A 14,372-nucleotide genomic window follows, 5' to 3' on the forward strand; every position below is an offset into this window, starting at 1 on the left:
GACGGACAGACAGTCACCGCTTAATCGATTTCTCTTTTCATCCTGATCATTTATGTATACATTTGTCTATATCTATCTCGATTCGTTTTGCCTGTTACAAACAACCGTTATGTGAACAAAGTTATAACACCCTTGTGCACAAGTGCGCTCGGGTATAAAAAAATAAAAAATAAAACAAAACAAAAAACCAAGGTAAAATTATTTAAATTTTTTTAAACGATAATTTTCTTTCTAACAATTAAATTTTATGTGTTATTCATGTCAATCGATCACCTATAATAACTTGCAAAAAATTTGTTTTCCCGATCATTACTTTCAGAAATATGCACATGTATTTGAAATTTTAATTCCTTATTGGTGTCGTAAAAAATTTCCTTTGCACATTTTTTAGGACACTCATTTGTGTTTAGAAATTGTATAAATTCGCTACTAGCAGCAAAAAGTACGGGTATGTACATACATACATACATACATGTATGTACAGTATCCGGATTTTAATTGAGCATAAAAAATGGAAGATTTTGTGGTGACTTTCAACATTTTGGTTTAAGACCTAATTCTAATCAAAAAAAGTTTAAGTTTAATGGGATTTACAGAATAGCGTGTTCTAAGAAGTGTTATCCCGAAAATAAAATTGGAAGAAAAAAATTATAATGTTTTGGTAAGTTGATAAATTTGATTAAGTATTTAATATTCACCTATGTATCTATTATAAAAGCGCATTTTTACGTACTTATGCAAATGTAATATGATCATTTCCATTTCCATGCTTGACAGTCGTAATATATCGTCAAACCAACAGCCAATCTGGTCTGGCTTATGGAGGAAGATAATAGTTGCGTTTTTTTACTCATTTCCAGTAAAATCCAGTAAAAGTTTTTACGAATTTTCATGTTTTGGCGTTTTCGTACGCAAAAACTTGCAAAGTAGGGGAAATTGAGAGAGCGAAAAATGACAGCTGAAGTAGCAAGTTTTTACTGGATTTTACTGGATAAATTTTTACTTGTAAGAATTTGCCAGTACGAAAAACAGCTGATCGCATGTTGCTGGATGAAATTTAAACTAATAAGGAAACTGTTTGTGGNTTTGTAAAAAAACACAACTAATGCAAAACTGCGTATGTGAGGTTGCATAAATTATTTTCTAGAGAGTAAAAACACTCATATTTTGAAATTTTTCTCTTTTTTTTAAAGCAATAGCACTTCTGGCCAGCGTTGCCAGGTTGACGTTTTTAACGTCATTTGGACGTTTTTTGTATCTTGTTGACGTTTGGACGTTTTTTGTGTAAAAAATGACGTTTTTTAACTTCCCAGTAATTTTTCTCTATGTACAATATATTCAATGTATAGCGTACTATTTGCTTGTAAAGTAAGGACTTACGCTCACACTTTCGGCAAATTTGTTACTAAATCTTGTAAGTAGAACTGATTTTGAATTATTTTCTTAATAAACCTTTACAAGCTTTTGCAGCAGGTGCCTCAAAAGATATTTATTTTTTGGACACATATGATCCCGCGTTCAAAGGCTGGTTGTGTAAATACTTGAGATTACAAGGCCTATTACAATGTTTGCAATTGCATATTAAAAGCTAAATCAGGAAGAGCTCATCTATTGCAACACGCACGCTCGCAAAAGCACTATGTTCCTTCTTAGCAGAACGTAATTTAGCATTTTCGACAACCGACCACCTTACCAAATGTCTACAAGAAAAAAATATTAAATCTTTAGCAACTTAAAACGTGCACATTATTACCCTGGAATTTAATGGGCTATCAAACCGGATACTCAAAAAACTTCTAAAAAATCTGAATAAAAACTTGAAAATCTAGCTGAAACTTTGCAGATTTTTTATAAGTTTGAAATGTGGATTTATATTGTGTTAGTTATATAATGAGCTAGGCTTTTATGAAAAAAATAATAAACATTAAATAAACAAAAGAAAAACAGCTAAAACCAATCAAAATGTTGATGACTTAATCAGCTGATCACAAGTGTATGTATAACATGATTTTTATATTAATGATCTCAAGCCAGTATATAATAGTCGTATTCACCAAATTGTTGTCAACAGTCGTTGCTTGACCTCATCTGATATTTTACCAGAGTGCCAGGCCACTTGCTCACTTTGGTGAATACCACTAATGAATTTTAAATGTGCTCTGTCAAAATGACATTTTAATATACCTTACGTACATATGTACCTTTGTCTACAATATAAGTTTAATAAGAACAATTCTGTATGCATACATGGAAAAGACGTTTTTGGGTAGGAAATGACGTTTTTTTCAGACTAAGAGGGACGTTTTCTTATACCGAAAACCTGGCAACACTGTTTCTGGCTAGTATATTTTAGGACGAATTGATAAGGATTGAGCCAAGAGCTTGTGTGAGCAAATCCAATTTTTGGCAGCAAATGTCAGTTACGCGGTTTTGCAGAATGACAATACGCGGTTTTGTACTTTAAACGACGATATGTATAAAGTAGGCTTGAGCTCTTTTAATTGAACTAGTTCATTAGTTTGTTCATTAAAATGCAATTGCAATTTTAACTCATATGACATCTCGTTTTCCTTGTAAGGAACTCATCGGAATTCGCGCTAAAAATACATTTTATTTCATTGAATATCCAATGTTTTACATATTGTAGTGCAATTTGTATAAAAAAGTAAATATTTGAGTTGAGTTTTTGGGATTTGTTGTTTATCAAGAGACTTTCGCATTCAGATGCCAAAGCGAAGCCAATTTGCTCGCATTTCGAATGCAAAATTGAAGAAAAGAAAATAAAAAGCAAGCACTGCAGAGTTTCCGTAAGTATTGTTGATGCCGCTCATTGAAATTTGAATCGCCGTATGAAAGCCAAACATCATTTCGTGATTTTGGAGAAAGAGAAATGAATGAAGACGACTGAATTGTGTCGTTATAGAAGAAAACCATCCACTTGTAGAAAAAATTTGGTTTTTACTTTTAATCTTTTATATGTATGTAATTGTTATAAAACATACATGTTTGTTGTTCTGTAACTCAGCTCCCACTACCGAACTAGTTCAATTAAGTGAACTATAGTTCAATAAAGTGAACTATAGTTGAATAAGATAAACGAACTAAGGCTCAGAAGAGCTAGTTCATTGATCCGAACGAACTAGAAGTGAACTAATCTATATAATAATAATAATGCCTATTACGGTATCCGACGGATCCCATTCGCACGAATCTAATGCTTCGCTCTCGCTTGTTATGACAGTGCGAATCGGACTAGATCCGTGCGGATGGCATCCGTCGTATACCGTAATAGGCATGAATAATAATAATAACAGATTGGCGCTGACACAAATGTTAGTGTTTGGCTGAGCTTCTCCTCCGATTTGTAGCGTGCGCCTTGATGTTGTCACACAAAGCGGAGGGACCCACAGTTTTACGCCGACTCCGAGCGGCGATTGTATTTTTATGAGAAGCTGTTTTTTATGGCAGAAATACACTCGGAATTTGCCATTGCCTGCCGAGGGGCGACCGCTGTTAAGAAAAAACCGTTTTTTATATTTTTTGCGATGTTGCTTTGACCAGGGCTTGAACGCAGGACCTGCGGAGTGGAAGCGCGCAATGCATACCTAACTAATCTTTATAGTGAACTAAAAAATCAACTCTAGTATAAAGGTTTCCCTCACCATCCGAAGACAGGGCACACCAGATGTTTGGCCATCATGCTCCAAACAATACGATAATAAAGGTAAAACTATTTATTTTTCAAAAGCACTTAACAAGTATATAGTCTTGGGGAGGCGGCGCACATACTTAGTAACGGGCCCGGATTTTCTATTGGCGGTCCTGCACATCTGCTGTTTTACCGCATTGGATGCGCAATCTAGCTAACAAATGCTTGACAGCAATGCAATTTTCACGATCAAACATACATATGAATGTGTGTACATATCTATGCACAAATGCACACATTAGAACGTGATCATGCACTTTTATACAAATAAATCGGAAGTAGAAAATCTTAATTATATTTAATGAATACATTTATTTACAGGCAATAATGGCTTTCGCTGGCCTTGTTGTGCCACATTGCATTAGAACTACATATGTATGGATGTATGTACATATTTGTAAAGTATGTATGTATTTCTGTACAACACAAACTAATATAAAGTTTTTTGCTATATAAAACGGCCGATACATACACGATATTATGTATGATATACACAAATATGTATGTAGATATAATAATTATATTTATCAAACTTACTTTGTTATTGAATTCTCGGAACACAAATGAATAAAACAATCTTGAATCTATGATCATTAGTTTAATTGCGCGAATCAGATGCTACCGATCGCCATTTAAGGCTTTACCTTAACAACCTGCCATAGGCATGTATGTACGTATATACATACATATATATCCACCAGCAAAAGGTTTAACCACTGGATAAAGTAAGCGGGTTGGTAATAGTCGCGGGAAGGAGGCGAGGTAATTTCGGTATAAAAACATAATATTACTTGTTCACTTTCTTGTGGGTGTGTGGCTTTTTACAGCTGTCCTGTAGCCAAAATGTGCTGGGGTTCGGGGATCAAACTATCTTTTCCTTATGTATTGTGATGCGCTGAGGACGAAACTGAAGTCCGTTTTGGTACATCGCGCCACGATTTTCTTCTCAAAAATCGTACCTGTTACATAATATCCTCCATGGTTTTAGTGGTAAGGAAAAAATCCTGGCGCAGGATTCGTGTTCAGGGCACCAATACACAAGGGAGTAGGGCATTCCTGTCAAAAGGACATGACCCTTTTTTGTCGGGCTGCGTTATTAAATGTTGTATAAATATTGACATTTGCGATTTCCGAGAGCCTTGTAAGGTTGCGCTTGAGGAGTATATAACGGGTGATTTTTTTGAGGTTAGGATTTTCATGCATTAGTATTTGACAGATCACGTGGGATTTCAGACATGGTGTCAAAGAGAAAGATGCTCAGTATGCTTTGACATTTCATCATGAATAGACTTACTAACGAGCAACGCTTGCAAATCATTGAATTTTATTACCAAAATCAGTGTTCGGTTCGAAATGTGTTTCGCAAACCCAATTGCTGCGAACGGCGACGAATCGACATTTCACGGTCTTCAGCAACACTCTCAGAAACAGACGCAATATTCTCTTCTGTACGCACTGTACGCATTCGTGTGGTTGGTTTAATGTCCAATAAAGTAAACTGAGTGCGAAACTTGGTCACAATCGCATTAATTGTTTGCTCACTTGGTCGATTATGTAGACCATAAATCGGACGTAAAGCGAACCGAACACTGATTTTGGTAATAAAATTCAATGATTTGCAAGCGTTGCTCGTTAGTAAGTCTATTCATGATGAAATGTCAAAGCATACTGAGCATCTTTCTCTTTGACACCATGTCTGAAATCCCACGTGATCTGTCAAATACTAATGCATGAAAATCCTAACCTCAAAAAAATCACCCGTTAGAAAGAGGTAATAATCTGATCTCGCAAATTATGGTACTATGGTAGTGCGCATAGCTGATGACTTCATTTCTCTGAGTATATAATGCGTAGGGCTAGTGACCTTGTACCACTTGCTATATGAGTGGGCGATGCGGACTTATAATCTCTGTGCGTTTTAGTCGGGTATGCACACCACTGATTAACTCATATTCCTAGATATGCGATTTCGTAAGATGTGAATTTTGTAGGACATCGGCCGTGTTACATTTCATTCAGCGGTTAGGCATTTACTTTTGCTATTAACAAAACATTTCCTAGTTATCGCCTTTTTCTACTGGGTACATACGCAGTATGTATACATTTGCTATGTAGACATATCAATGGTAGGTGCTTATAGGAGGGTATGTATAAACGAGTTTGTAAAAGGGGCGTGCCACATCCCATAGGCGTGGCATATTTTATCCGCTATAACTTCGGAACCATAAGTCCCACGAACTTGACATTTTGTATGCAGACATATCAATGGTAGGTGTTTATAGGAGGGTATATATAAACGAGTTTGTAAAAGGGGCGTGCCACATCCCATAGGCGTGGAATTTTTTATCAGGTATAACCACGGAAACATAAGTCACACGAACTTGAAATGTGGTATGCAGGCGTACAGGCTAACCTAATATTCACGCACGCCGCCAATTTATTGTCAAAAATTTCTCATGCACATGCAACTTGTATGTGATCAACCGAAATTGAACGGCGTGCGTATGAAGCTAACTCAATTTCCAATTTTTGTTCTGGGTGACATTTTGATTTGACGTTTCGCTCAATGAAATCAAATGCAAACGCATGCAAGTAAATTTCGGGTGACGCAAAAAACAAATTCGACGGCATGCGTACCAAAACGCAAGCCGCGAATATTAGGTTAGCCTGGTAGCTATGGTAGGTGCTTATAAAAAGATAAATATAAATAAGTTTGTAAAAGATGGCGTGGCAAATCCCATAGGCGTGGAAATTTTTATCAGCTATAACTTCAAAACCATAAGTCACTTGAAATTTAAATTTGGTATGCAGACATATCTATGGTAGGTGCTTATAGTAATGTGTATATGAATGAGTTTATAAAATGGGGCGTGGCTCATCCCGTAGGCGCGGAATTTTTAAATTAATGAAATTTGGTATTCATACATAGGTATCTATGATGTTCAGAGTAAAGTATATATAAATGAGTTTGTAAAAGGGGGATATACATATATGCATTAGCGCACACAAGGGGTAGATTTTGGGGTTCAAACCCCCCTAAAGCTAATAACCTCGAATACAATCTGTATCTTAAAGCTAAGAATCCAGCTCTCAAGGAAATTATAAGAAATATTTATTATAATTTCTGTTGCTTGAAAACGCGCTTTGCTTTTGCTGTAAATTTTACGAGCATTTTTTTTCTTGAGAGCTGCAAACTGATTTAAGAAATTTTGGTAGAAGAAAATTTCTTTTCCATTTCTCGTCCGTCGTTTTATATGAATTTTTTGTTTTTCTTGAGAGTTCAGTTAATTTTGTCGGTATTTGAAATATTAAAAAAATTTAACAACCGTGAAAAATCACCATCTCTATCGAAAAACAGAAATCGAAAAAATGAACATAGAAGTGCAAAAATTCATGGAATCAATAAATTTATTTTTACTGACTCTTTTTTTAAATTTTTTATTAGGTACTTTTGAAAGTTGGGCGCATCTTGAGTTTATAGAACTTTTTATTAAGCAAGTAGTTTTTAAGGAACGAACACAACCGACTTCAATTCTCTTATTCAAATTTAGGGGTACCGCTAATTTCTTCATGATCCAATCATCGGATCTCTAAAATAAATTACGGGACGACCCTTGAGGTACTATCTTTCTAATAAAANTGTGTATATGAATGAGTTTATAAAATGGGGCGTGGCTCATCCCGTAGGCGCGGAATTTTTAAATTAATGAAATTTGGTATTCATACATAGGTATCTATGATGTTCAGAGTAAAGTATATATAAATGAGTTTGTAAAAGGGGGATATACATATATGCATTAGCGCACACAAGGGGTAGATTTTGGGGTTCAAACCCCCCTAAAGCTAATAACCTCGAATACAATCTGTATCTTAAAGCTAAGAATCCAGCTCTCAAGGAAATTATAAGAAATATTTATTATAATTTCTGTTGCTTGAAAACGCGCTTTGCTTTTGCTGTAAATTTTACGAGCATTTTTTTTCTTGAGAGCTGCAAACTGATTTAAGAAATTTTGGTAGAAGAAAATTTCTTTTCCATTTCTCGTCCGTCGTTTTATATGAATTTTTTGTTTTTCTTGAGAGTTCAGTTAATTTTGTCGGTATTTGAAATATTAAAAAAATTTAACAACCGTGAAAAATCACCATCTCTATCGAAAAACAGAAATCGAAAAAATGAACATAGAAGTGCAAAAATTCATGGAATCAATAAATTTATTTTTACTGACTCTTTTTTTAAATTTTTTATTAGGTACTTTTGAAAGTTGGGCGCATCTTGAGTTTATAGAACTTTTTATTAAGCAAGTAGTTTTTAAGGAACGAACACAACCGACTTCAATTCTCTTATTCAAATTTAGGGGTACCGCTAATTTCTTCATGATCCAATCATCGGATCTCTAAAATAAATTACGGGACGACCCTTGAGGTACTATCTTTCTAATAAAAAAAGGATTATTGAAAACGGTTCACGTGGTCCAAAGTTATGTATTCCGGCGAGATGATAACCTCCCTTTTTTTTGAAGTCGGTTAAAAGCGTTTGAGTTCTGTTAATCTTATGTAAATAAAGTGCAGTTTATGAATTTTAAAACGTTTATTTATTTATTACATACTGTACATAAAACTTGCATAAATGTGTTTTAAAGAGGGTATTATCTGAAGCAAGTGTTCAGTATTTTCCGGTGATATATCTTCAGAAATCTAAAACCCCCCCTAAAATATATTCCTGGGTGCGCCCCTGCATATATGTATTCATCTATTAGATAACTCGGACATTTAAAACTGTGTGTGTTTTTTTAGACCCCTTCTCGTCTTTAGATTATTTTGAAATGGAAAGATTAAATCCTTTTTTAATCCCGCGATGCTGTTAAAGGAAAAAGGTTCGTTGATAATGAATAAAATTCCTTCCGAATTAACATTCTACTAGAAAAGTGCAGCTATATATATATAACAGCTAATCGAATAGGCAGCTAAAGGGAATGTACCGTAGCAGAATAATTTTAATTTAGACATTTGATCGTTGCCTTAATCCATCTAATATTAATAATGGAACAAAATTTGTAGTACAAGTCATGAAAAAGGTTCGTTCATAATGAATAAAATTCCTTCCGAATTAACATTCTACTAGAAAAGTGCAGCTATATATATATATAACAGCTAATCGAATAGGCAGCTAAAGGGAATGTACCGTAGCAGAATAGTTTTAATTTAGACATTTTTTGGTTGCCTTAATCCATCTAATATTAATAATGGAACAAAATTTGTAGTACAAGTCATGAAAAAGGTTCGTTCATAATGAATAAAATTCCTTCCGAATTAACATTCTACTAGAAAAGTGCAGCTATATATATATATAACAGCTAATCGAATAGGCAGCTAAAGGGAATGTACCGTAGCAGAATAGTTTTAATTTAGACATTTTTTGGTTGCCTTAATCCATCTAATATTAATAATGGAACAAAATTTGTAGTACAAGTGATGATCAATATTTATTAGTTAAAGCACGATAAAGCTAAAAATTTTGGTTCATAAGGATACCTTAATGTAAACAAAGAAAATAGTTTGTCTCCTTTAAATTATGCTGAACTGAATATTTGTATTACTGTTTTATATTTTGATTTGTTTACCCCGAACGATGTCGGGTGCCCTGCTAGTTTATTATATGATAGGAGAGCTTCTCAAATCATATTGATGCAAAAAAAATAAATAAATAAATATCTAAATCCCGGGACTGATCCCGGGATCCCGGGATTGAACCAACGACATCCCGAAAATCCCGAGATCGTAAAAAACGAAGAAATTTACTTCCCTAGTATACACACAGGGCCGTAGCCAGGATTTTTTTTGGGGGAGGAGCTGGGTTTTGGAATTTTTTTTTTATTTTCACTTTTATTTCAACATATTTTGATTAAAAGAAAAATACTGATAAAAATAAAATATTTCACACAAACCACAAAAAATATAATCGATAATCGCATGAGGCTATTGCCTGAAAATTTTAAAATACACTTAGTGGCATAGTCAACTTATGTACAGTAGACTGCATCACTCCCCATACAAAAAAAAAACGGAACTGTTTTTCCACTGAAATTATAAAATCTATTATATTTTAAGACTTCCGCCAAAATATCTCACAAAAATTTTAAGATATGTGAGCTGGACCGATTTGAAAATACCTCCAAAAATTGAGTTTTTTATTAATAAAGTGTTTTTTTAAATATTTTTTTAAAAAATTACCTCAGATGACTGAACAGTTCAAGCTTAAAAAGTTTGTATAAAAATATAAAAAAAAAAAATTCCACGGAATCATAATAATCAGATTTTTTGTGCTGTTTTTGCACTTTTTTCAATGACTGGTTTAAGAAAAACTTGAATAACTCAGCCAAAACCTTACCAATTTAGACTCATGAGGTATCATTGGTAAGGTATTTTCTCACCCTTTTAAACTCTTTGCGAATAAGCTCATTCAACGTATGAAAGGGGAAGGTAAGATAAACGAGCGCTATTCCATGTTGAATTAAAATGCGTTTGGTATTGAATAAAGAAAAAATTGGGACGTGAATGAGATTTTTTGCAAAGAATAAAAAGGGTGAGAAAATATCTTTCCACTGATAACTCATAAGTCTATATCGGTAAAGCTTTGGAGTAGTTATTCCAGATCTTCTTACGCAAGTCTTTGAAAAAGTTAAGAAACAGCATCAAACATCTCATTATTATGATTCCGTTGATACAATTTTTTAATATTTTTATTTAGATTTTTTAAGCTTACTGTTTTGTCATCTGAGGGGATTTTTTCCAAAAAATCCTCTATGAAACTATTTTTATTCATGAAAAAATCCATTTTACAACGCTTTTATCAACTTGCAATGCTGTGTGTCCAGTCAATCAACCTCGTCGGTTGACAGGTAGATGTCGCTCTATGCACTACGTACGCTACAGCGGAAATGGTGTCGTATGTATATGCATGTGTGCATCAATCTATTAATATCGTTGAATTATTGTAATATCTATTGCAAAATGTTATACAGACAAGACTAACAAGTAGAAAATAAATAAAATAAAAACCTTTTTAATATACCACGCTTTTATAAATGGACTAAAAAGTAGAAAATAATATTTCTCAGTACCATAGAATTTGTTTTGATAACTTTTGATTTTGAAATTTTAGCAAAAGTCATTATAAACAATTTATAAGATGGAAAATGAAAATCGTTGGGCGCATGCATATATCCTTTACGCGTTGGCGACGGCGGGTACCGCAGACGATGGAACGATGAGCTGTATGATCTTTACAATGACATGGACATAGTGCAGCGAATTAAAATAGCAGTAACAGAGGAAAAGGAAGGCCCCACAATTGGTGCCAGTTGGCACAAAAAAAAGAAACGACTGGCTTGCTTTGTTGAACTCGGCCAAAATCGCTTAGGCGGTTACAGCGCCAAATAAGAAGAATAAGATTTCCACTAGTCCTATTTATTGATTTCTTCACATTCAACCTTCTGACCTTTCTGATTAGAACTTTTAAATAAGCAGTTTGTTCCTAGTTTATATACATGTAACCATTGGAAATACTTACTACTGCTGAAAAATAAACCGAAAACTAGTGAACCCGCATGGCGTGAAAACGCCCAAAATTGAATTTCAAGAACCTAAAAAATATTCCAAATATCAGTCACAGTTATAAGCGATCAAAGTGGCATATTTCATGTAAATCCGTGTAGCCGTTTTTTAGTGAAGAGAGGTCTCGCATAGTGTAGGTTTTTAATTTCATCAAATTTCAAATGACCCTTTAAAAAAGATGCTAAGTAGAAAAATAAAACTTTATCGCACATCTACAGGTTAAGGTCTTTAATTTGACCTCTCATTTTAGAAATTCAAAAGAACTATTACACAAAATACCTTCCCGTATAATACACATACATATACCTATACTTTTAGATCGATATGTTTTTTTCGAAAAGGTAGCCAGCCTAATTAAAGTTATTTTCAAACATAAGATTTCATAAATTTCTTTCGATGCACACCCATATCTAAATATTTCATAAAACTTGTGTATACGTCAACTAAATTCGACCTTTCAAACAGGTGGAAGTCCTTTTCAAAAGTTATTTCAAACTAAAATCTCCTTAAATCTCTTTCACCTGACATTGTGATACACATGTGTTTCAATAGCAGATGAACTTATTTGAATTTGAATGTTCAAACACGTTGCAACCTTCCTAAATAAAGGTCAGAAATAAAGAGTTTTCAAACCCATTGCGATTTATACCCATACTTTAATAATTCGTCGAACTTATTGAATAATTTGAATGTAACTTTTTAAACACCTGACAGCCCTTTTCAAACGTTCCAAATGTTCAGACTAAATATTTCTTAACACTCTTTCGTTTGACTCCCGTATTTATATAATTCACATAAATTTTGCATTAGTTAATTAAATTAAACATTTCAAACAGATTGCAGCCCTCTTGAAAAGTATTTTCAAGCTAAACCCTTGTAAAGGCTCCTTTGTCTAACACTGCGATAGATATTTTAATTAAGTGATAAATTAAGTCAAGTTTGATTTTTTAAACATGTGGCAACCCCACTAAATATAGATCAGAAATAAAGATTTTTGAAACCCCCTTAGATTGATACCCAAATTTTAATAATTCATTTAACTTATTAAATACTTTGAATTTACCTATGTAAACATGTGGCAACCCTTTTCCATCACCTCAAAAATAGTCGTAGCGTCGAAAGTAAACATTTCTTAATACACTTTGACATTCATATTTTATTGTTTCATATAATTTGTGTATAAGTTAACTAAATTCGACATTTCAAGAAGGTGGCAACATTGTTCAAAATATTTTCAAACTATTACCTTCTTAAAACCATTTCGTTTGGCACCCATATGGTGATACATACATACTTTTCTTACCTATTTCCCTTAATTAAAATTGATTTTTTTTTAAATAGGTGGCAACCCTCCTGAGTTAAGTTAAAAAACAAAGCTTTTCAAAACCATTTCGATTAATACACATTTTGAATAATTGATACATTTTTTGAAATAATTTGAATATAGATAAGTTTTTAAAAGGTGACAACTCTTTTCAAAAAAAATAAATCCTTATTGCATTCTACGGCCCGAGCCCTTTAATTTGGCATCTCACTTTTGAAAGTCGGACAAACGGTACGAATTTGATGGTATTGATTATTGAAAATTTTAATTTTAATTGTTCAACAGGTGGCAACTCTTTTCGAAAAAATAAGACCAGTTTGCACATCTGCATGCCAAGCGCTTTAATTTGACACCATTTGAAAATCGAACGAACGGTGCAGATATTTTATGCTGCATAAAAAATGCCTTCGTGTATTATATATATAGATATAGATACTGCTGCGCTACTGCACCAGTTTTCTGTAAAAGTGTTAAATGAGTAAAGGGGGTGATAGGAAAGTCAAGACGCCCAACAACGTTAAGGGGGGAGGGGCTCAATATAAAAATTTGGAAAGCTGCAGGGAGAAAATAGTTGTCAGTACATTTAGAAAAAAAATCTCTACTTAAGGGCAAGTTCTGGTAAAAATTTGCAAATAAGCTTTTAAGGCAGTAAAATCGTAAGAATTTTTTCTCAAATTACATATATGTATGTGTGCATCTCATTACTTTAAACGATCAATTCTTGTAAATATGTATGTATATATATCAAAAGTTTTCCAGGAAACAACTCTAAGAATTTTGATAATTATTAATTTAATGAGTGTATGAAATTTCTACGTGTTTGATAAGGTTCAAATTATTTTAATAAAACTCAACATAATGGTTGGTCCATATAGTGTTTTTTCTAATTATATGTTATTTTGAATTTGATTTTTTTTAAACAGTAGCAATCCTACTAAAAGCAGTTGAACATTAAGCCCTTCCAAAGCCATTTTGGAGGATGTCCATATTGTTATAATTAATTTAACCTAATATATACATTGAATTTAATTTTTAAACAGGTGACAGCCCTGATAAAAATAGTTTCAAACTATAACCTTATTAAACTTGTTAGTCTGACACCCATGTTGTTATACATATTTCAGTTACCTAATTTCCTTGAATTAAAGTTGAATTTAATTTTTCCACATGTTGTTTAGAAATAAAGCCTTTTCAAAACCATCTCAATTAATACCCATATTGTAGTAATTCATTTAACTTATCTGCATTTAATTTTTTAGCAGGCGGCAAACCTTTTTATATTCTAACCTAGGAACAAACCTTCTCCTCGCCAATACGAATACGTGGGTATCAATGTTTCTGCAATCCGACCTCAATAAGATGGAGTCTATCGATGTCAAACGTTAAGCAACTTTATTTTCGTTATTTTTGTGGAATACTTGGACATCCTCCCCCTCTATTTACTTGATTTTAAACATTTACAGTTTTAAATATCGTAACAAACGTTTCTAAACATTTAGAGTTAAAATTTTCATAAAAATAATTTTGGCCGCCTAATTGGGACAAATAACCCTATGTGCGATGGTTAAAGTTGAAAAAATAAAGAAAATTAGAGTTTTTTGTTTACTTTTACGCGACAAAAACTCCCAACAATCGAAGTCTACCAATATATCGAGCCCTAACCGCCAAAATAACGTAAGCGCCATTTTTTTCAAAATTTTCTTTTCGATGCAGAAATACATCTAGATG

At 33.3% G+C, this 14,372-nt stretch overlaps 1 protein-coding gene across 9 annotated transcripts in view; it reads right to left on the reverse strand.

Moving 5' to 3' along the window:
- The window catches only part of Mmp1 (Matrix metalloproteinase 1), a 404,544-nt gene that overhangs the window by 135,627 nt on the left and 254,545 nt on the right, over window positions 1–14,372 (reverse strand). The window lies entirely within an intron of this gene.

This window comes from Rhagoletis zephyria, unplaced genomic scaffold (assembly GCF_001687245.7).
Source record: "Rhagoletis zephyria isolate East Lansing unplaced genomic scaffold, Rhagoletis_zephyria_1.1 Rzeph_scaffold_00027, whole genome shotgun sequence".
Taxonomy (NCBI): Eukaryota; Metazoa; Arthropoda; class Insecta; order Diptera; family Tephritidae; genus Rhagoletis; species Rhagoletis zephyria.